The following is a 22,203-nucleotide window of genomic DNA, read 5'->3' as shown; positions in this document are numbered from 1 at the left end:
TTTAGCGATACCTTAAGCTTCATTAATTTTAATTTCATAGTACTTCTTTTTGGCACCTGTCAACAGTTTGTTTAGGACATTCTTGTAACGAGCATATCGCTTCTGCAATTTGAAGTTAAATGGGCAACGTTTAATTTTCTTGTACATATTCTCTTTCTTGCGCATGCACATCTGCAAAGCATCTGTGAGCCGCGGGTTGTGGGGTGCTGGATACGTCTTGTTACATCGAACAAAAGTGGTTGCATCATGGACACATTGCTGTATGACAGATGAAAAGCGTACAAAAGCTAGCTCAGCGTTTAATTAAGATTTTATCGTCGACCAGTCAAAAGAAGAGTTGCAATCTATGAATTGAACTTTGTTAAACAAGGACCTTTGGAAAGAACGCTCAGCGCGTGGTGAGGCATGAGACAAGCGACAAAAGATTGGATAGTAGTCTGTAATGTCGAGTGTTATTACACCACACTCATCACATGATATGTAGTTAGATAAAATATGGTCAATAAGCGTGCTTGAGCCACCTGTGATATATCTTGTTGGCACTGTAAGCAGCTGTTCGTAACCAAAGCCCGCAAAGCAATTCGAGTATTCAACCACGTTCTCATTGGATTCATCCAGAAGGTTAATGTTGATATCTCCCATAATAACAACGTTTTTTTTTTCTTTCGTAGGATATCTTATCTAGGCTTTCGTATAGTGCAAAGCAGAACTCTGAGACTGACGATGATGGCGAGCGATATATGCAAGCTAAGATGGTTTTTTCAGCATCAGTTTGTGTATGTTCGTCATCAATTTCAATCCAAACAGATTCAGTGTTGTCAGCTAGGGGAGAGAGGTCATTCCGACGTTTATATTGTCACGTGGTGGTGACGTTGAATAACACAGTAGCAATACTGTGAACGACAAATCTAGCCTTTATTGGGCGAACCTGTGCCCACAAAACAGGCTACACTTATAGCACAACGATAGCGGCGAACACGCTCGGCGATCGTCGAAAAACTGATCAGCGGGTCAAGCGCGTCGGCTTTTATAGATCAGTTGTCGAATGTTCCAGATTAACTGATGGGACCCGCGTGTCTTCCACAAAGTTCTACACCATTCGTGTCACGCGATGAAATCTGATAACACAAGGTTCGGCGACAACAGACACGCGGATAGAAGCGTCGATAACTTTCCAGAAACGTCGGATACGTACAGGCGCGTCCCTCGCTCTGCGATTACAGTTGTTAAGCGGCGAAACGTGGTTGCCCGATAAAGATAAGTACACGTGTCATTACCCCCCTCTTAAAAAAGCATCGACCCGATGCTGCAAACAAACGAAAGTAACAAAGAAAAGCACTCGTAGCAAAGAAAACAACTAAGGAGGTTCATCAGCGTCTGTAAAATGGTTTAAGGCGCACCACGTGGACCACTTCAGATCGTGCGCGGCGCCGCTGTGTGTGCGAAATGCCGTCTGGCACGACCTCATAGTCTAGTGCGCCAATACGTCGGATAACCTTGGGCTGTCGGTACACTGCTGGGTCTTGATCCGTAGGCGGGCGAGCTGTCGGGCTTCTTCTGCGCGCTGGAGATAGGTAGCGACGTCAAGATTCTCCTCGTCAGTGACGTGCGGCAGCATGGCGTCGAGCGTCGTCGTCGGGTTCCTGCCGTAAAACAACTTGAATGGCGTGATCTGTGTTGTTTCTTGCACCGCCGTGTTGTAGGCGAAGGTGACATACGGCAGGACCGCGTCCCACGTCTTGTGCTCGACGTCGACGTACATTGCTAGCATATCGGCGATGGTCTTGTTCAGGCGCTCCGTGAGACCATTCGTCTGCGGATGGTAGACAGTTGTCCTCCTGTGGCTCGTCTAGCTGTACTGCAGAATGGCTTGGGTGAGCTCTGCTGTAAAAGCCGTTCCTCTGTCGGTGATGAGGACTTCTGGGGCAGCATGTCGCAGCAGGATGTTCTCGACGAAAAATTTCGCCACTTCGGCTGCGCTGCCTTTCGGTAGAGCTTTGGTTTCAGCAAAGCGGGCGAGATAGTCCGTCGCCACGATGATCCACTTATTCCTGGATGTTGTCATCGGAAACGGCCCCAACAAATCCATCCCAATCTGCTGGAATGGCCGACGAGGAGGTTCGATCGGCTGTAGTTATCCTGCTGGCCTTGTCGGTGGTGTCTTGCGTCGTTGACAGTCTCTGCATGTCTTGACGTAACGGGCGACGTCGGCGGTCAGACGCGGCCAGTAATACTTTTCCTGTATCCTCGACAGCGTCCGGGAGAATCCGAGGTGCCCAGCGGTTGGATCGTCGTGTAGGGCGTGCAGTATTTCTGGACGGAGTGCTGACGGCACCACAAGAAGGTAGCTGGCGTGGACTGGTGAGAAGTTCTTCTTCACGAGCAGGTTGTTTCGTAGCGTGAACGAAGACAACACGCGCTTAAATGCCCTAGGGACAACGTCGGTGTCCCCTTTCAAATACTCGACAAGGCCTTTTAGCTCCGGGTCTGCTCGTTGCTGTTTAGTGAAGTCTTCCGCGCTTATTATCCCAAGGAAGGCGTCGTCATCCACGTCGTCTTGCGGCGGGGGATCGATTGGGGCGCGTGATAAGCAGTCGGCGTCGGAGTGTTTTCTTCCGGACTTGTATATTACCGTTACGTCATATTCTTGTAGTCTGAGGCTCCACCGCGCCAGCCGTCCTGAAGGGTCCTTTAAGTTAGCTAGCCAACACAACGCGTAGTGGTCGCTGACGACTTTGAATGGCCTGCCATAGAGGTTGGCTTGTCCACAATCTTTTTGGTCTTCTCAGGTAGAAGTCCGTGCTCCGGGGGCAGTCCTTGCAGTCGGCGGCTAGCACGCTGGTCTTGGGCGACGTTGGTTTTGTTGTCGGGCTTCGGGCTAGGAGCGCGGCTTTGCGGGGGCGTTCGGTACATGAACGCGCAAGCACCTCCACCAGATGTCACGTGGTGGTGACGTTGAATAACACAGTAGCAATACTGTGAACGACAAATCTAACCTTTATTGGGCGAACCTGTGCCCACAAAACAGGCTACACTTATAGCACAACGATAGCGGCGAACACATTCGGCGATCGTCGAAAAACTGATCAGCGGGTCAAGCGCGTCGGCTTTTATAGATCAGTCGTCGAATGTTCCAGATTAACTGATAGGGCCCTCGTGTCTTCCACAAAGTTCTACACCATTCGTGTCACGCGATGAAATCTGATAACACAAAGTTCGGCGACAACAGACACGCGGATAGAAGCGTCGATAACTTTCCAGAAACGTCGGATACATGCAGGCGCGTCCCTCGCTCTGCGATTACAGTTGTTAAGCGGCGAAACGTGGTTGCCCGATAAAGATAAGTACACGTGTCAATATTTTATAGAAGATGATACAAAAATAGCAGAACCACCATGATGGTTTGATTGTCGGTGACAGTACTCTGTTAAGTATTGTGGTAAACAGCATAAGTTTTTATCGTCAGGTGATAGCCACGCCTCAGACACACATATGAAGGAACAGTGGCGGCCAAGTGATGCTAGATAAGCATGAATGTCGTCACAATGTTTTCTGAGACTGCGTGCATTAAAGTGGATAGCTGATAAACCTGGGCCTTGAAAAAAACGTTGAAGACCTTTTATCGAGTAATTCATTTTTTAAGTGTTATGAAGTTTAGCCTGCAATAGTTGACTACCAGACATCCATTGGGTTGCCTGGCTAAACACGGTAAGGTCTGAGTCCTTTGATATGCGAAATACTCGGCTGTCTGCCGATTTGCTCGTCTTGATGTGGCAATTATCCGTCCACAGATACATCCATCCACGTTCCCGGAATAACTTCAACGCTTTAGCGAACAGCCTTTTATTTGCCAGTGTCGGGTGGTCGTTTACATAAACAGGGCGACTTTGCGATCCACCAAAGCCGAGGTCATTAGTGTTCAGCCTAGCCTTTCGTGCCTTAGCGACGAAATCTTGCTTCTTGGCTCGTGAGCAGAAGCGGGCAATGACATTTTTTTCAGCTGTTCCAACCTTCCCTGGAACTCAATGAACAACATCAATGCCACTATCCGTGATGGGACAATAAATTTTTGCCCCTACAGCTTTTATAATTGCCGCACAGTCCTCTCCCTGTGTACACGGGATGTTCTTCAATTCAACGTTCGTTAACCTAGAGTACTGCTCAAGTTCCGACACTTTTGCAGTTAAGGTTTCATTCTGTGATTGCAGAGTTTCATTAACAGTTCTTAAGCGCTCATTCTCTGACTTCACTTTCTCGACAAGAGAATTCAGCGTTTCGACACTTGAGACCAGGCTATTGATTTCGGCCTTCATTGCATGAATTTCAGGCTGAGTTGATGAAATCCTCTGTTTCGTTTTTTCAACCAGTTTTTCGACTACTACTTCGAGTTTGCTTTCAGACCAGGCTTCAAGATGCTGAATTCTCTTACCTTGTTCAGCAACAGTTGGCATCGTAAGATATACAAGGTATCACTCAGACAGGTCAAAACACTGGCAGCAGCAGTTGCGGCAAAAAAAAGGTAAAAAAGAAACGCCACCAACCTGCAAAGGTAAGGTAACTCGTTTACGCCCGCATTCCACCAGCTGCAAGTGCTGCTGCCAAATGAAACGGGACAGACGCCAGCACCACTTTTTGAAGCCCTGTTCTGTCAGCAGACTATCTCCAGGCGATGGTCCGCAGGTGACGTTGGTTGACGATATCGGCTTTGCGCATTCTCAGTTTCCTATTCCTACCGTACTATTTCTAAACTGAGCTGTCACACCTCAGTGCAAAAGTTAGCGCTGGCACTTGTTGTAACGGCTTGGTGAGGGGCTAACGAGTAATCGCAGCCCTCCCGGGGTTATTGCGTTGATGACTACGGTGTTCGGTAGGGCACTGTCACAATGGCCAGAGAGTTACAGAGCGCATTGTCGCGACGCCTCTGGATTCCTCGATGGAAAGGGCCCGCAGACTCCTTCTCCCGCGTCTCCACCACGTAGTACCAAAACCACCTAGTTCTCTAGAGGGTGTATGTAGTACACTATCGTCATCATCATCATCATTATAATCATCATCATCAGCCTCGTTACGCTCACTGCAGGGAAAAGGCATTTCCTATACTTCTGTTACTACCCGGGTCATGTACTAATTGTGGCCACGTTGTCCCTGCAAACTTCTTAATCTCATCCGCCCACCTGCCTTTCTGCCATCCCCTGCTACGCTTCCCTCCCTTGGAATCCAGTCCGTAACCATAATGACAATCGGTTATCTTCCTTCCTCATTACATGCCCTGCCCATGCCCATTTCTTTTTCTTGATTTCCACTAAGATGTCATTGCCTCGCGTTCGTTCCCTCACCCAAGCTGCTCTTTTCTTATCCCTTAACGTTACACCTATGATTCCTCTTTACATAGCTCATTCCGTCGTCCTCAATTTAAGTAGAACCCTTTTCGTAAGCCTCCATGTTTCTGTTTTATGCGTGAGTACTGGTAAGACAAAGCTGTTATACACTTTTCTCTTGAAGGATGTCAACCTGCTGTTCATGATCTGAGAATGCCTGCCAAAGGCACCCCAGCCCATTCTTATTCTTCTGATTAATTCAGTCTTATGATCCGAATCTGCGGTCACTACCTGCCCTAAGTAGATGTATTCCCGTACCACTTCCAGTGCCTCGCTACCTATCCTAAACTGCTGTACTCATCCCATAGTGTTAAACATTACTTTATTTTCTGCAGAATAATTTTTACACCCACGCTTCTGCTTTGTCTATCCAGGTCAGTGACTATGCATTCCAATTGGTCCCCTGAGTTACTAAGCAAGGCAATCTCATCAGAGAATCGCAAGTTACTAAGGTATTCTTCATTATTCTTATCCCCAATTCTTCCCAATGCAGGTCTCAATACTTCCCGTAAACACGCTGTGAGTAGCATTGGATAGATGCTATCTCCCTGCCTTATGCATTTCTTTATTTGGATTTTGTTGCTTTCTTTATGGAGGACTACAGTGGCTGTGAAGCCGCTATAGATATCTTTCAGTATTGTCACATACGGCTCGTCTACACCCTGATTTCGTATTGCCTCCATGACAGCTGAGGTTACGACTGAATCACACGCTTTCTCGTAGTCGATGAAAGCTATTATGAGGGTTGGTTATACTCCGCACATTTCTCTATCACCTGAGTGATAGTGTGAATATGGTCTATTGTTGAGTAGCCTTTGCGGTATCCTGCCTGGTCCTTTGGTTGACAGAAGTCTAAGGTGTTACTGATACTATTTGCGAATACATTGTAAATACATCGTACGCAACGGACAGTAAGCTGATCGGTCTATAATATGTCAGGTCTTTGGCATTCCCTTTCTTACGCATTAGGATTATGCTAGCGTTCTTCCAAAATACAGGTACGCTCGAGGTGATGAGGCATTGCGTACACAGGGTGGCCAGTTTTTCTAGAACAATCTGCCCTTCATCCTTCAAAAAATCTGCTCTTACCAAATCATCCCCAGCTGTCTTCCCCTTTGCATAACTCCCATGGCTTTCTTTACTTCTTGCGGCGTTACATGTGGGATTTCAAATTCGACTACACTATTCCCTCTCCCATTATTGTCTTGGGTGCCACTGGTACTCTACAAATCTCTATAGAATTCATCAGCAACTTGAAATATCTCATCCATATCAGTAATGAAATTGCCGGCTTTGGTCTCTTAACGCATACATCTGATTCTTGCCTATTCCTAGTTTCTTATTCACTGCTTTTAGGCTTCTTCCGTTTCTGAGTGCACGTTCAATTCTATCCATATTATGCTTCGTTTTGTCAGCTTTCTTACGCTTGGTGGTTAACGTGGAAATTTCTGCCATTTCTATTCTAGCTGTGTGGTTAGATGCTTTCATACATTGGCGTTTCTTGATCAGATCTTTCATCTCTTGCGATAGTTTACTGGCATGCTGTCTAACGAAACTACCACCTACTTCTATATCACACTTCTTATTGATGCCCATAAGATTGACGTTCATATCTATAGGATATCCTAGTACACTATAACACTATACACTATATACACTATATAGTATATCGTAGTACACTATACGCTTAATCAACCACTTCCCGAAGCGGCGAGCAAGACATGGAGGAAAGTAGCAGCTGCCGCAGCAGCAGTAGTGGGAAATTCGAGGGAAGAGGCAATGAAAGCTTCGCTTTGAAAAAAAGGGAAAAACAACATTTTTCGCACCCTGAGTGTGTAGCTTGGTATGTGCAACTTCAGCCTCAACAGTAAAGTGTTTCTTCACATTTTCAGGTGGTGCCACCACCGCCTACTGAAAAGGGCCGCCACGTGGTCATTCTGGGGTTTGTTGTGGCGTTGAATCTGAGATCGTGCACCGTCCGATCTTGGAGGCAATCGTAAAGGCAAGTGAGTCAGCGAACCGAAAATTGCCACTTGAGGTTGGCGCGGTGCTCCATATGGCTACAAACCGCAACCCCATGCTGATAACGACAGGATTCCTCCAACTCCGCGACCTGTGCACGATGTTCACGGCACTAGCCTCAAGGGAATTCCCGTGTTTAAACTAAGCAACGTCTACGATTCCAAGATGTTGCGGTTACCGGTGGTTTCGAAATCATTGGGACGTGCGTTTGTCACATTATAGTCAGCGCTGTGGCAAAGCACAAATTTAATATAGAAGTTACCAGTTGCAGCATGGACATCAGGTTGTCTTCAGGTCAAGAACAAGGCAAACATTTAAGCGACTGCCACGTCATTGAAGTGGGGAACATGTAAACGAAGGGCTCCTTGGGTGTTCTTCCCATTTGCGAGATAATGTCGCACTTCTGCAGCTGTCGGCAACATGCCTGACGCGTTCCGACATGGAAAGCATATCAGTGCTTCGGATGATTCATGAGCTGCAATCAGAATTTAGTAAAGCTAGGAGGGATGGGATGCCAGCCAAGTTTTTAAAGTAGTGTTCACTGTGTTGTGCTGTGCAGGTACATTTGGTTTTTCGGACCCTGCATGCGCGCTTGTCAATACGCTTCCTTCAGATACAAACGACCTTTAAAACTAGCTCAACTTCGCTGATAAGTTCGATGATGAGAAAGTGGTCGTTTTAGAACAGGAAAAAGAGAAAAGGCAATTCCAAATGATATTGCCATTGTCAACGAAGATGTCAAGTTCCCGTCCAAAGCGAAGTAGTTTGTATGGTTGGGTCAATTTCTTATTCGGGAGGACATTTCGATAGGACGTCGTTCGTTGCACCTCAGCCCGCCAGCTGCGCATTTGTCCAATGTTTCGACTTGCTACGTATTTCTGCTGAGGTGAAGCGTATTAAACACATCCATCATTTGGAAGCGCGCCACCTGAGCCTTCTCAAAACAATGACTGTTGCTTTGCAAAACGCAGTAAGCGTAATCGGCAGGCAAAGTGATTGAGGGCACATTTTTTTAATGTTAACATGAATTAATGCGTAAAGGATTCTTAAAGAGGATTGTGTACAACCGCATGACAGCCTGCAAGACGCCGCCATATTGTTGTTCGAACCACGCAGCATGCGTGTCACTGCTTCTTCCTAAACAATGTAAAATGATTAACGCCTGTTAATGGTAGTTCGCGCAATGAAGCCAAAGTATATATGGACGCCTAAACCACGGTTTTCCTGTCCAGGTTCTGTTGAACAGCCATGAGAAAGGAGCCCACGAATACACGCAAAGTGCCTCCGGCAGCCAGTCCCGATTCGATTTCGTGTACATTCGCAGGCTTAAACACTTCTACGTAGCACTTATACAGGAACAAAAAGCTGTATCGGAAATTTTTTTCCTATTGCACTACAATTTTCTCATTGACATATTTAATTGCATTAAGTGAGAAGCTGATTATTTCGGGATTATCTAATCAGATGGAATGCAAAAGAAAAATGATCCTGATATCTCCAAGCGCCGCCAAAAACATTATCTTGGTTCTGTCACGCTACATGTCATTTCCGTATTTTTATATCTTGGTGGATGAGAGTTGGGACACCCCGTATATAAAAAAGGGGAACTGGTCAGTCTTAAGAAGTGTTATACCAATTTCCCTATCTTACCCTGCATTTTATTTTACCGTTTGAAAGGTTGATAGCCTTTTTTCCGATAGAGGCGTTGCTTCCACATTTATGCGTCATAAAGCTTGGGAGTTGTGATGGGCGAAACCTTGAAAGTGATTGTAAGCTTTAGCATTGGGCTGAAGATCCTCGGATGGGGTGTTAAAGCAGCAGGAATGACAGGTTGGCCTCACGCAGAATACGGGTCAACTGCAGCTGTGCAGTGTACGCAGAGCCTTGTCAACAACCCGCCGTCTCGCCGCATTGACCCGAGGAGGCACACCTGCAGCGGCATTGCAGGCGTCCCTGGAAAAGGTACCACCTTCCACGCACGAACCGTGCATTCGACGTCGTACCAGGACAGCACGACCGCACGAACGTAAGATGGCGCGAAAAAAGTTGTATCCGACGCAGGGAAAGCACCAAAAGCATTTTGTGCGTCAGCAAACACAAGCTAAGTTTGTCATGAGTTCGATAATTACCCCGTTACCACTACTTACTGTTTATTACGGTGGAAATTACGCATGCATTTGAAGTACCATGGTGCATGCAGGACGCGTGGTCAGAGGGAAAGACGGCGTTCCTTTAGAGAAGCACAGTGCGTTTGGCTGCAAGAACTGAAAAGCCGAGCACCGTCATGTGGCGCTCCATCGGCCCTGCCAGAGCCAGAGGAGCATGGTGGGGGACGACGCACTGGACGTTTGGGAAGTGACCATGTTGCCCAAGGACTGCACCGTATGGATCTCCATGTTGTCTGTTGTACCAAAAGTGGTGGCAACTTGGTCTTCGCCCTGGTCAGCTGTTGAGCATGACATGTCAGCGGGAACCAGCTGCTCTCCGGGAATGTAGTGCAAGCAAAGTTGTATATTAGCAGCCGCAAAAAGAATCTGCACTCGCGGTGGCTTGTCGACGAGTTCCTTGGGCGCTAGAAACGCCTCTAAAAAAGGAACTTGAAAGAATGGTACGTGCTGGCATAATCGTTTAAGTGAACGACCCTACCGACTGGGCTAGTACTTTAGTTCTGGCAAAGAAGAAAGATCGCACGCTAAGGGGGTGCATGGGCCCCAGAGCTGTAAACAAGTACATCAAGCGGCAGCATTGGCCGCTTCCTAGGCGCGAGGATTTGGAAGTCCGTTTTACTGATGCCGTGCATTTCAACTCTCTTGACGCGAACTCCGGCTATCATGAGATGCCGCTTGACGAGCGGCCATCTAAGATCTGCATTTTCTCTTCACCGTTTGGAAGCTACCGTTTCCTACCGCACGGACGCTTGGCAGGGATGGAACAAGGCTTGCACATCAGTTCTCACGGACTGACAAGCGTCCATGCGACATGCTAGAAGAATCGCCAAGATCTTCCGTGTCCAATTCCGGAGACATATCCGGTATTTCTACTCGTGCCTACGTGTGCATGCCGTGACTAGGACAAGCTGCAAGGTAAGCTGTGACGCCTTGATGAGGACTTGGCCTAGGGAGGCAGCTAATGTTACCGAGTTTCTGTGGCCTTTTGGCCTGCCATCTTTGTGTGCTTGTAAAAAAGCAAAAGAGGGTTCCCAAGACGTTCATAAGAAGAAAAAAGTGTTGTGTTTAGCGGAATTTGGTCTCCCAGAAAAAGTTTAAAGGGTTTTGAGCTGCGGGCCTAAATATTGAAATGAGGTTAACGAGACACCGATTGGACTCCATACCATGGTTTGGAAAGTTGGGCAATGTGCAGAGGCGGATGAGAAAGCTAGACGTATTTCTGAAGGTGTCGACTGCCTGTCAAGTAGGAAGTTGTGTTCACTTGGGGCAACGCTAGCAGTGAGCAAAACAACTCATTACTTCAGGACGAATAATCTCTGTTTGCTGACTGCTGATAAGGAGGGTGGTTTCGTCGATATATCATGAAAAGGCTAAGCAGGCTATTGAAAATATTTTGTTCGCTTGGAAAGATCTGGCAGGAAAGTAAAAGCAGAGGCATTAACACTGTGTGAAGAGATCAATTTGAAAGGACTAGAGAAGTCTGTAAAAGCTACGAATATGCCGGCGCTGAGCGTATTTTTTTCTGCAACAACCCACAAAGAAGGCTTGCCTCTCATAGCAATTGTATCCGAGAAAGAAGCCTGGCAAGGCCTGGTATCAAAATACCTACCAAAGCATCTTAGCCAAATAGACGTAGAAGATCCTTTTCGTGTGAGCAACTCAAAGGATGTGATTGAGTTTTTGGATGAGCAAGGTGGTGCTTCACGAGCAAATTTTGTTTCTTCAGTTGATATTGAGGAGCTCTTTTATTCCATTCCCTAAACAGAGTTGTTAGACACAGTAAAAGCGCGGATTGAAAGCTGGGGGGCTGTCCAGTTCCAAAATAGCGAGGTTTCCGTAAATGACTTTGTAGCATTAGTTGAGTGCTATCCTCTCTTCCACATACATTTTTTTAACGACAAGTTGTTCGTGCAAAAAGATGGTATTTGCGTAGGCTCCTGCATAGCTCCAATGCTTAGCGAAGTGTTTTTAGGCCAATTTGACAAGAGCGTGGCAGCCTGCATGAAAGAGGAAAAACGTGTTGTGAGGTGGTTTAGATATGTCGATGATTTGATTGTGGTTATGAATGTTTACAACGAGAGCGACAAGCCACAGTTTGTAAAAAGTGTTTTAGAGATTTTCGGAGATTGTTTTGGCAAACTAAGGTTCACGCATGAAGTGCCGATGAACGGGTGTCTGCAATTCCTCGAGCTGAGTTTGTGCTCTGGCACAGGGCACATCTGCTGGTCGTACCAGCCACGCACAAAAAAGAAAGTTTTAGCATATACTGTAATTTGGCTCACTCAAAATTGGTTAAGAGGGGCATTGCAAAAAATTGCCTGCGTGGTGCTCTCGAAAGTCCTGCCACCAAAGAATTGAGGTTAGTTTGCAGATTCAAGTGCTCTGGTTGAAGAACGCCGGTTTTCCGAAAGATATCGTGACGGCTGTGGCGGAATGCCTCCTGAAAGAAATCAGGGCAGGTGGACGCCCTGGCGTAGCAGCCGAAAAAATATGCAAGAAGCTGAAGCGTACAGCTATACCGTACGTGCACCAGCTATCCCACCGGCTGAGAAAAGTTGGAGAGAAGTGCGGGGTGGACGGGATGTTCACTGCCCCCGAAAAGCTGGTGCCCATGTTCAAAGCCGTAAACGAAAACAAAAAAACCAGTCTGCGCGATAAAACATGAATGCAAGTTTGTACCCTGCATTGTTGGGGTCGTATACCACATACCTCGCTTTTGCGGTAGATGCTACGTGGGGCAGTCTGGCCGCTGCCTAAATGAACGGCTACGAGAGCACCGAACGCTGTTAGATTCATAAGCGGGGGGCGGCCATTTGGCCAAGCATTGTAAGCGGCGTGCGTTTGGTACCACGTGTGTGATTGGTAGGGGAGCCACAAGGTGGCGGCGCGAGATTTGTGAGGCATATCACATTGACAGGAGAGGTGATAACTTTTTAAGAATAGTTTGCCACATTTTGATTAGATTGTGCTTGTACCGTTTTAATCCTGTGTGCGCATGCACCACCGAAATGTATATGTACCTTCTCTCGCAGTAAAACCTCTGTTGATGTTTAGCGCTCATCCTGTCGTCTTCTCTGTTTGTGTCCCTGTTTTTTGCGCTGGTCTTTTCATTAATGAAGCTTCTGCAAAGAAGACGACATCGTTCGAACCTGTCTGCCTCAGGAAGGGTGTCCCAGACCCCTCTGAGGAAGCACCGCCAAGCCAAGGCTGGGAAGCTCTTGCAAATACTGCGCAGAAGCTTGAAAGTGAGGCTTCAGGATGCGACTGGGTGGTCCCCAAACAAGAAGGTCATTAATGAAACTGCTCCACGTTCCTATTTGGTACGAACGCAAGATCACTGTGTGCTGCAGCGCAACCGCCGACACCTCCTTAGGACAGGTGAACAGTATAGCGGTGAAAGTGATGACGACTGCGAGGAGAGTCCACCATGTGAAAACTCCCGTGCGCCGGCGCCTGCAGCACCAGCTCAACCAACAGCCCAAGCCTACAATGCGTTATTTCAAGAAGCAGCCGTAGGATCAGTGCTACCAGCAAGCGACAGCGATCATTCGCCTGGCATCCAACCGAAGCATGTTACTAGAAAGTCGACTCGTACCATCCGCCCTCCCCAGAACCTTCGTTATGATGAACATTTTCAGCAAGTGTCATAAGCTTTGCTGAATGTGTATATGTATATATACAAGTTTCTCTTTTGTTTGATGAGGTATTGATAAATATTGTGACTGACCAAACAATGAAAGAAATATTTTGTGAAGAACCAATCCCTGTTTCTATTTGAAAAAGCTTTTAGTCTGCTTCGAGATTTGTTTATTTGTGACATTTTGTGGTAGGAGTGGCACTCTCTGCACCAACGCACTTACACGTACACGTGAGCCAACCATGTGTTTAGTGGGAGTAGATTAAGGAGCGACCAACCTTACCCTTACCCCACAACCTTTGTATATAGCTTTCTCTGATTACGAGAAAGCATTTGATTCAGTCGAAACCTCAGCAGTCATGGAGGCATTACGGAATCAGGGTGTAGACGAGCCGTATGTAAGAATACTGAAAGATTCCTAAAGCGGATCGACAGCTACCGTTGTCCTCCATAAAGAAAGCAACAGAATCCCAATAAAGGCAGGCGTCAGGCAGGGAGATACGATCTCTCCAATGCTATTCACAGCGTGTTTACAGGACGTATTCAGACACCTGGATTAGGAAGAATTGGTGATGAATGTAGGTAATCGTAATATAATGAAGTAAATGAACTTACCTTAGTAACTTGCGATTCGCTGATAATATAGCCTTGCTTAGTAACGCAGGAGACCAATCGCAATGCATGCTCACGGACCTGGAGATGCAAAGCAGAAGGGTGGGTTTTAATGTTATTCAGCAGAAAACTAAAATAATGCTTAACAGTCTCAAAAGTTAACAGCAGTTTACGATAGGTAGCGAGGCACTGGAAGTGGTAAGGGAATACATCTAATTATGGCAGGTAGTGACCGCGGATCAGGATCATGAGACTAAATAAATAAATAAATAGACTGAAATAATCAGAAGAATAATAATGGGCTGGGGTGCACTTCGCAGGCATTCTCAGATTATGAACAGCAGGTTGCCATTATCCCTCCAGAGAAAAGTGTATAACAGCTGTGTCTTACAAGTTCTCACGTACGGGGCAGAGACCTAGAGGCTCAATAAAAGGGTTCTATTAAATTGAGGATGACGCAACGAGCTATGGAACGAAGAATGATAGGTGTGACGTTAAGGGATAAGAAAAGAGCAGATTGGGTGAGGGAACAAACGCGAGGTAATGATATCTTAGTTGAAATCAAGAAAAAGAAATGGGCATGGGCAGGACATGTAATGAGGAGGGAAGATAACCGATGGTCATTAAGGGTTACGGACTGCATCCCAAGGGAAGGGAAGCCTAGCAGGGGGCGGCAGAAAGCTAGGTGGGCGGATGAGATTAAGGAGTTTGCGTGGACAACATGGCCACAATTAGTACATGAGCGCGGTAGTTGGAGGAGTATGGCAGAGGCCTTTGCGCTGCAGTGGGCGTAACCAGTGTGATGATGATCGTGATTATGATGAAGATGATGATTAAGGAGGATTTCGAAATGCTGTTGAGCACGTACGACAAGATAGATCGAGAAACCACTGTTTCGTACAAAAAGCACATGCTTACGATTCCATGTTAGATTGCGATTCGCCCATGGTTGGCAGCCATCTCGATGGCCCACTGTACTACCTTGGTCTGGACGACCACGTCTCAGCTCGCCAACATGGCATCCCAGTGCGCGAGAGAAGGTTAACGCATACTATCCGCCTGCGGCGGTGCTATGCTACATTTCCACAAGGTATAGTAATAGGGTGTCAGCTCCCGGCACCATTTGCATTCCGGTTTAATCTACTCCGCGTACATTTTACTCAACACGTAGGGACTGGAGAATGATCTAGTCTTGAGGTTCGACAAACTCATTCCTCGCCTTAGTCAACTGCTTTTCCGGGGGCGGATAAATCCTTCGCTCCACTTTGCAATTGTTTGTTATGTCGTGAAAGGACACGAGCTCATCTCTCGGCGATCTCCCCGAAAAGGGCGGCTCACCTGATCAGCTGATGAAACCTCGAATACTCATGCGAACCGCGTCGTTCCCAGGGTGTGCCAGTTGCCACACAATTTCCGCCTGCCTAGTCCCTCACCCTAGGGCCCGATTCAGTACTCGTGCTGCCGGGAGAGATATTCTGCCAATCACAAAATTTCTCATGGCTGTTTCTGAATCGCTGACGTTCAGGTCGGATTCAATATGAGTTATAGCTTGCGCTATAGGCGCTTCTTCTGCGTCCTTATACTCCACGACGTCTGCATAAACTGCCCCGTCGTAATTCCCGCACTTACATTTTAATCGTCTCGACCTGCTGCTGCACCTGCTTTTTCAGCACCGTCTATCGAGCAGTCTCACTGTGGGAGCCCGCGTTTGGCCAGCTTAATTTTTTTTGTTCTGTCGCTCCGACTTTTTTCATGACTGGGGATCGTCGTCCTCCTCCTCTACTACCCCCGGCTCATCACAGTGGTGGGAAGCTACCCGACTGGTCCCTCCTCTTTGTTCCGCTACTCGCACAACGTGATGACCGCTCTTTGGGCCTCTAGCGACACTCCTCCTTTCCTGCTTGGCTCTTGCCTTCGCTGGGGTGCTGCCAGCCCGTCGCTGCTTACTAGCTAGGTGAAACTTGCAGTTGCGGCTCCCCGTGTTATGCGCACAATGGCAAACGATGCTGTCCAGCATGCACGCCAGCGACACTGCTATCGGCGGCGCAGGATGGCCCTTCCCGCAACCACAACACAGATTAGTCTTCGTAGGATAACCAACGTCCGCTCAATGTCCAACTCGTCTGATGTTCTTGACTGACTTCACGTCTTGACTAACTCTCTATAGGAATAAAAGCGTGTAGACAATTCCAATAAATGACTTGCCGGTGAACACGTTTCCCCCAAACGTGATCTGAATCAACGTCGGCTTCCCCCTCCCCCCCAAAGCTCTCGCATCCGCTCTAAAAGCTAGAGAAAGAATCCAGGAGCAAATGGGCCGATCTACTCTTCAAAACCTTGTTTCGGTTTCTCAAAATCTCAAGTGGAGGGAAATTCATTGTTCACTACGTATTTGGCGATCTACGGAATAACTTGGGGATTATAATTAAACCTGGTACGTTTTTGCATTATCAGGAAAAGTGAAACGGTGTCGAACGCTTTTTGAAAGTCACGAAAAATCCATTCAACCGATGTTTTGTCGTCTAGGGCTGCCGGTAAAACATCTATGAACTCTACTAGTTGTGTGACGCAAGATAATTCTCGTCTAAATTCATGCTGATTTGAATTAAATAAAGCATCACTCTCTATATGTGTGACTTCTACAGTATATAAAACATGCTCTAGAACTTTGCTGCACACAGAAGCGAGTGAAATGGGAAAGTAGTTATTAAAACCGATGCGCGGGCCACTTTTATGCACAGGAAAAACTGATGTCATTTTTCAATCACCCGGAAGCGAACTGTGTTTGAAAGATTTCGCAAAAGCAATTTTCAAGTACATTGACACTATATGAGAGCATCACTTCAACATAAACATGAGTAAAGAATCAGGGCCCACAGCATTTACACAATTTAAATCACGAAGCAGTAATTCAATGCCCCAAGCTATGATCACTATTTTCGGCATGGGTGCGGATTCGTGTTTCAACAATTTCAGATTTTTCCAAGGATATATTGGGGCACAGAACACTGTTGTAAAATAAAGTTTGACAGCTTGGCCATTTCGATGGCATCGCAAATTATTATATCGCCATCGGTCAAACCAGGGATAGAAGTGTTGTCTTTTTTTGTTTTACATGCTTCGGAAGTTCCGTCAGGCATTGCTGTATTTCACTTTCTATTGTTTTAAAGTAGGCTGATTTTGTTTAGACTGTAGGATTGTTCACTTCCCGCGTTGCCACTATCAGTTTACATAAGTTCTCTTTAGAAGGGTGTCGTTCTAAGGAACGTCAAACTCTTTGCCAACGCTTCACTAAAACATCTAGTTCTTTAGTGTACCACAGCTTACTTCTATTACGCCTTCTAGTCAATACCCACGGCTGTAGAAACCAGTTGCGCAGCTAAATTTTTTTTCTTTAAATAAAGCCCATAGATTTTCCATCAAATACTCATCCGCAAGCGTTTCGAACACAACGAAATACGCTTCCAGTGAAGTATTGATTGCTTGGATATCAGCCGTAGCGTAATTGTACACTCTACTCAATGTACACGCTTACATGTTTCATATTTATTTGGCATAGCACGACGTCATGATCACTTATCCCTGGCAATATTTCGCTGGGCTGGACCATTTTCGGCATATTTTCGAAAAGAAATAGATCCAGGATACGACTTTCTGGCGTAGGTTTCAGCACAGTTTGTCTTAGTGAAAGGGGGTTCATAAAATTGGCAATTTCAGATGTGAAGCTACGGGAGCTTCCAAAGGCTATCGGCTGTTCACTCCAGCTGAAATCAGGTAGACTAAAGTACCCACCCGCAGTGACGTAATCGGATGTGATTTTTGTAGCTGTAGCAGTGAAATGACACAGTTCTTTTGCTGAACCAATTGGTGGCCAGTAAAAGGAGCAGACTGATGGTACTTTGCCGTTTCATATTTTCAGCTGACACCAAACAGCTTCACTCCTACATTCTATAACATTTAGGCGTGTAGAAAGATTGCGCTGGTATAGCAAGATAAATCCTTTCTGTAAAATGTAAAGTTATCAGGAAATAATTTAGAGCTCGCTATGTCTTCATCGAGCCTTGATTCCGTAATAATAACTACACTATGTTATACCATGTGCCCTAAGGTATTGAAAACATCAACTTTATTTTTATTGTTACTACAGTTCACTACCAAAAAAGAAAGTGAAGTCGTTATCGACTTATTGCGTCATCCGCATGACACAAGCTTGTCTGAAAGGTCATTATAGGCGTACTTGATGCCGCCTATGTAAATTATTTCATGCTTTATTTGCACACATTCGTCCTTGCTTTTATGTTCCTGAGCAAACCACCACAGATTTGGCCATGTCTTGCGCACTGGCTCGGAAAACTCTTCCGACATGCTGATTACCTGTATCTTTAGAATCCTTGGCCTTTCCTAAAATCAAATGTTTTTCTTTCAGAGTCCGTATTTCAGGTTGCGTATTTCATCCTCAAAAAGTTTCATGACGATGGGCTTTTTTGATCGACTCAGGGTTAACTAGTAATTTTATTGTGCATACTTCTTTAAAAAGCAATTCAGATTATCACCAAGATTCGCAAATATTTGTATTAGTATGCCGTAGAACAGGAGGTTCTGATGCTTACCGCAATTCTCAAGAACATCATTGTTATGTTGGAACAGCTGTATCACCCCTTGCTATGTGTCATAGAGTGAGGTACACTCCGTAATAGCGGATTCTAATTTCGGTAATACTGAAATTTTTGCTTCAAACGACAACACACGTGAAGTCAAATCATTTATAGCTGCCTTCTCTTCCGCTTGATTCACTTCAATAGTATTATGCTTTCGAACAATCACATTTTGCCCATCCAAAATTTTCTGTAGCGTCACATCAGGTCTCGGGCCAGGATTCATTTGAATATCACCGCAGAGTATTACAAAATGAAATGAAAGTCATACCAACGCAACAACAAAATGCGATGCCGTGAGCGGTTTCTGGCGTCGGAATGCAAACGCACACATTTATGCCGCATATGGGGTGTAACCGGCAGGATAACGGCAAATGTTTTGCATGGTATAAATTCACTAGCATGCGCGAGAAGCAGAACGTGCGTGAGTGGCACTGCCATAGCACTGCCATAGCACTACTGGTTTCACACCCCAGAGAGACAGTGCAGTCTGCCGCCTTTTGTAGGCTGGCGATTGTGGCTGTGAACTGTGGTTGGTTGACTGTGGCTGAACATATGCCGGATTTCGCTGGAGTAGACGTCACTGGCCCACGATCGGGTGCGTCGAAGGTTTAGTCACTACTGTATGCGAATACTTCGGCGATGTTGGCCATAATCCTGTGGTTATCCCTTCGCGGCCTGTTGAAAGTACTCGGGAGCTACTTGCAACCTGCACGGGAAGCAGAACGTGCGTGAGCGGCAATGCCACAACACTACCGGTTCCACACCCCAGAGAGACAATTCAGTCTGCCTGCTTTGGTAGGCTAATGATAGTGGCTGTGAACCATGGTTGGTTGAGTGTGACTGGACATATGCCGGATTCCGATGGAGTAAACGTCGCCGGTCCACGATCGAGTGCGTTGAAGATTTCGTCGCTATTGCATGCGAATACTTCGGCGATGTTGGCCATAATCGAGTTGTTGTCGCATTCGTGGCTTGTTCAAATTTCTCTGGATCTACATGCAACATGCCCGGGAAGCTGAACTTGCGTGAGGGGCACTGCCACAGCACTACCGGTTCCAAGCCCCAAAGAGACAATGCAGTCTGCCGCGTTTCGAAGGATGGAGATGGTGGCTGTGAACCATGGTTGGTTGACTGCGGCTGGACATATGCCGGATTCCGCTGGAGTAGACGTCAGCGGCCGACGACCGGGTGCGTTGAAGGTTTCGTCACCATTGCATGGCGTAGAGGTAAAACACCCGACTCACGTGCAAGACGTCCATGATTCGAATCCCGGTGCCACGCAATTTTCCACCGGATTTTAAAAAAAAACGCGTGTTGATAAAATTGCATAAAAAGGCCTAGGGTGTGGCCTGACACCGGGGACCAGAACCGGTAACGCACTTCCTCACCAGTGCAAGATAGGCCACCATGTTGCAGTACTAGGCCACAACCCCCTATATGAACAAAACAATGAAACCCCGGCTCTCAGTCCCAAGCAGCTGTGAAGCAACTGACCACGTCGGTGGTCAGACCTGCGACCTATCAGAGGGTGCTGAGAATCTCTGGCTCCGGACAGGCCGCCATTGGAATACGAACCTGGCAGCGTTTAATGCTAGAAGGTTATCTGGTGAGGCAAGTCTAGCAGCGCTATTAGATGAATTAGAGGGCAGTAACTGGGATAAAAAAAAGCGCTCAGTGAAGTTAGGAGGCCAAACGAAGCATATACAGTGCTGAAAAGCGGGCACGTCCTGTGCTACCAGGGCTTAGCGGAGAGACGAGAACGAGGAGTCGGATTCCTGATTAATAAGAATATAGCTGGTAACATGCAGGAATTCTATAGCATTAACAATAGGGTCGCAGGTCTAGTTGTGAAACTTAATAGGAGGTACAAAATGCAGGTTGTACAGGTCTACGCCCCTACATCCAGTCATGATGACCAGGAAGTCGAAAGCTTCTATGAAGACGTGGAATCGGCGATGGGTAAAGTAAGAAAAATACAATATACTGGTGGGTGACTTCAATGCCAAGGTAGGCAAGAAGCAGGCTGGAGACAAGGCTGTGGGGGAATGTGGCATAGGCACTAGGAATAGCACGGCAGAGTTATTAGCAGAGTTTGCGGAACAGAATAATATGCCGATAATAAATACCTTCTTCCGCAAGAGGGATAGCTGAAAGTGGACGTGGAGGAGCCCGAACGGCGAGACTAGAAATGAAATAGACCTCATAGTCGGCGTTAACCGTGGCATCATACAAGATGTGGACGTGCTCAGCAAGGTGCACTGCATTGACCATGGAATGGTAAGAACTCGAATTAGCCTAGACCTGAGGAAGGAATGGAAGAAACTGGTACACAAGAAGCCGATAAATGAGTTAGCGGTAAGAGGCAAAATAGAGGAATTCCATATCAAGCTACAGAACAGGTATTAGGCTTTAAATCATGAAGAAGACCTTAGTGTTAAAGCAATGAACGAAAATCTTGTGGAGATCCTTAAGGAGTGTGCAATAGAAGTGGGTTAGACAAGATACCAGTAAGCTATTGCAGGAGACGAAAGATCTGATGAAGAAACGCCAATGTATGAAAGCCTGTAACCCTACAGCTAGAATAGAACTGGCAGAACTTTCGAAGTTAATCAACAAGCGTAACACAGCTGACATAAGGAAGTATATGTATAGAATGGAACATGCTCTAAGGAACGGAGGAAGCCTAAAAGCAGTGAAGAAGACACTAGCAATTGGCAAGAATCAGATGTATGCGTTAAGAGACAAAGCCGGAAACATCTTTACTAATATGGATGAGATAGTTCAAGTGGCTGAGGAGTTCTATAGAGCTTTATACAGTACCAGTGGCACCCACGACGATAATGGAATAGATGATTGTCTAGAGGAATTCTAAATCCCACAGGTAACGCCCGAAGAAGTAAAGAAAGCCTTGAGAGCTATGCAAAGGGGGAAGGCAGCGGGGGAGGATCAGGTAACAGCAGATTTGTTGAAGGATGGTGGGCAGATTGTTCTAGAGAAACTAGCCACCCTGTATACACAACGCTTCATGACTTCGAGCATACCAGAATCTTGGAAAAACTCTAATATAGTCCTAATTCATAAGAAAGGAGACGCCAAGGACTTGAAAAATTATCGACCGATAAACTTACTTTCCGTTGCCTACTAAGTATTTGCTAAGGTAATTGCAAATAGAATCAGGAACACCTTAGACTTCCGTCTACCAAAGGACCAGGCAGGATTACGTAAAGGCTACTCAACAATAGACCATATTGCGCCGAATAAAACCAACCTTTATATATAGCTTTCATTGATTACGAGAAAGCGCTTGATTGAGTCGAAACCTCAGCAGTCATGGAGGCATCGTGGTATCAGGGTGTAGACGAGCCGTATGTAAAAATACTGAAAGATATCTATAGCGGCTCCACAGCCACCGTAGTCCTCCTTAAAGAAAGCAACAAAATCCCAATAAAGAAAGCCGTCAGGCAGGGAGATACGATCTCTCCAATGCTATTCACAGCGTGTTTACACGAGGTATTCACAGACCTGGATTGGGAAGAATTGGGGATAAGGGTTAATGGAGAATACCTTAGTAACTTGCGATTCGCTGATGATATTGCCTTGCTTACTAACTCAGGGTACGAACTGCAATGCATGTTCACTCACCTGGAGAGGCAAAGCCGAAGGGTGGCTCTAAAAATTAATCTCCAGAAAACAAAAGTTTATGTTTAACAGTCTCGGAGAACAGCAGT

General features: G+C 46.3%; 1 protein-coding gene across 6 annotated transcripts in view; it reads left to right on the top strand.

Moving 5' to 3' along the window:
* Nucleotides 1-22,203, top strand: part of LOC135915545 (tartrate-resistant acid phosphatase type 5-like) — a 142,098-nt gene that overhangs the window by 5,725 nt on the left and 114,170 nt on the right. The window contains exon 2 of one of the 6 annotated variants that reach the window (XM_070523055.1): nt 7,271-7,380. The exons of 4 other annotated variants lie outside the window; for them this stretch is intronic. The gene's annotated coding sequence lies outside the window, so the exon portion shown is untranslated. Of the gene's footprint in view, nt 1-7,270; nt 7,385-22,203 lie in introns of all 6 variants that reach the window. One more of the 6 variants, XM_070523056.1, reaches the window with a different exon arrangement.

Source organism: Dermacentor albipictus, chromosome 8, assembly GCF_038994185.2.
Source record: "Dermacentor albipictus isolate Rhodes 1998 colony chromosome 8, USDA_Dalb.pri_finalv2, whole genome shotgun sequence".
Lineage (NCBI taxonomy): Eukaryota > Metazoa > Arthropoda > Arachnida > Ixodida > Ixodidae > Dermacentor > Dermacentor albipictus.
The sequence above is the reverse complement of the archived record's forward strand: the minus strand, read 5'-3'. Positions and strand labels throughout refer to the sequence as shown.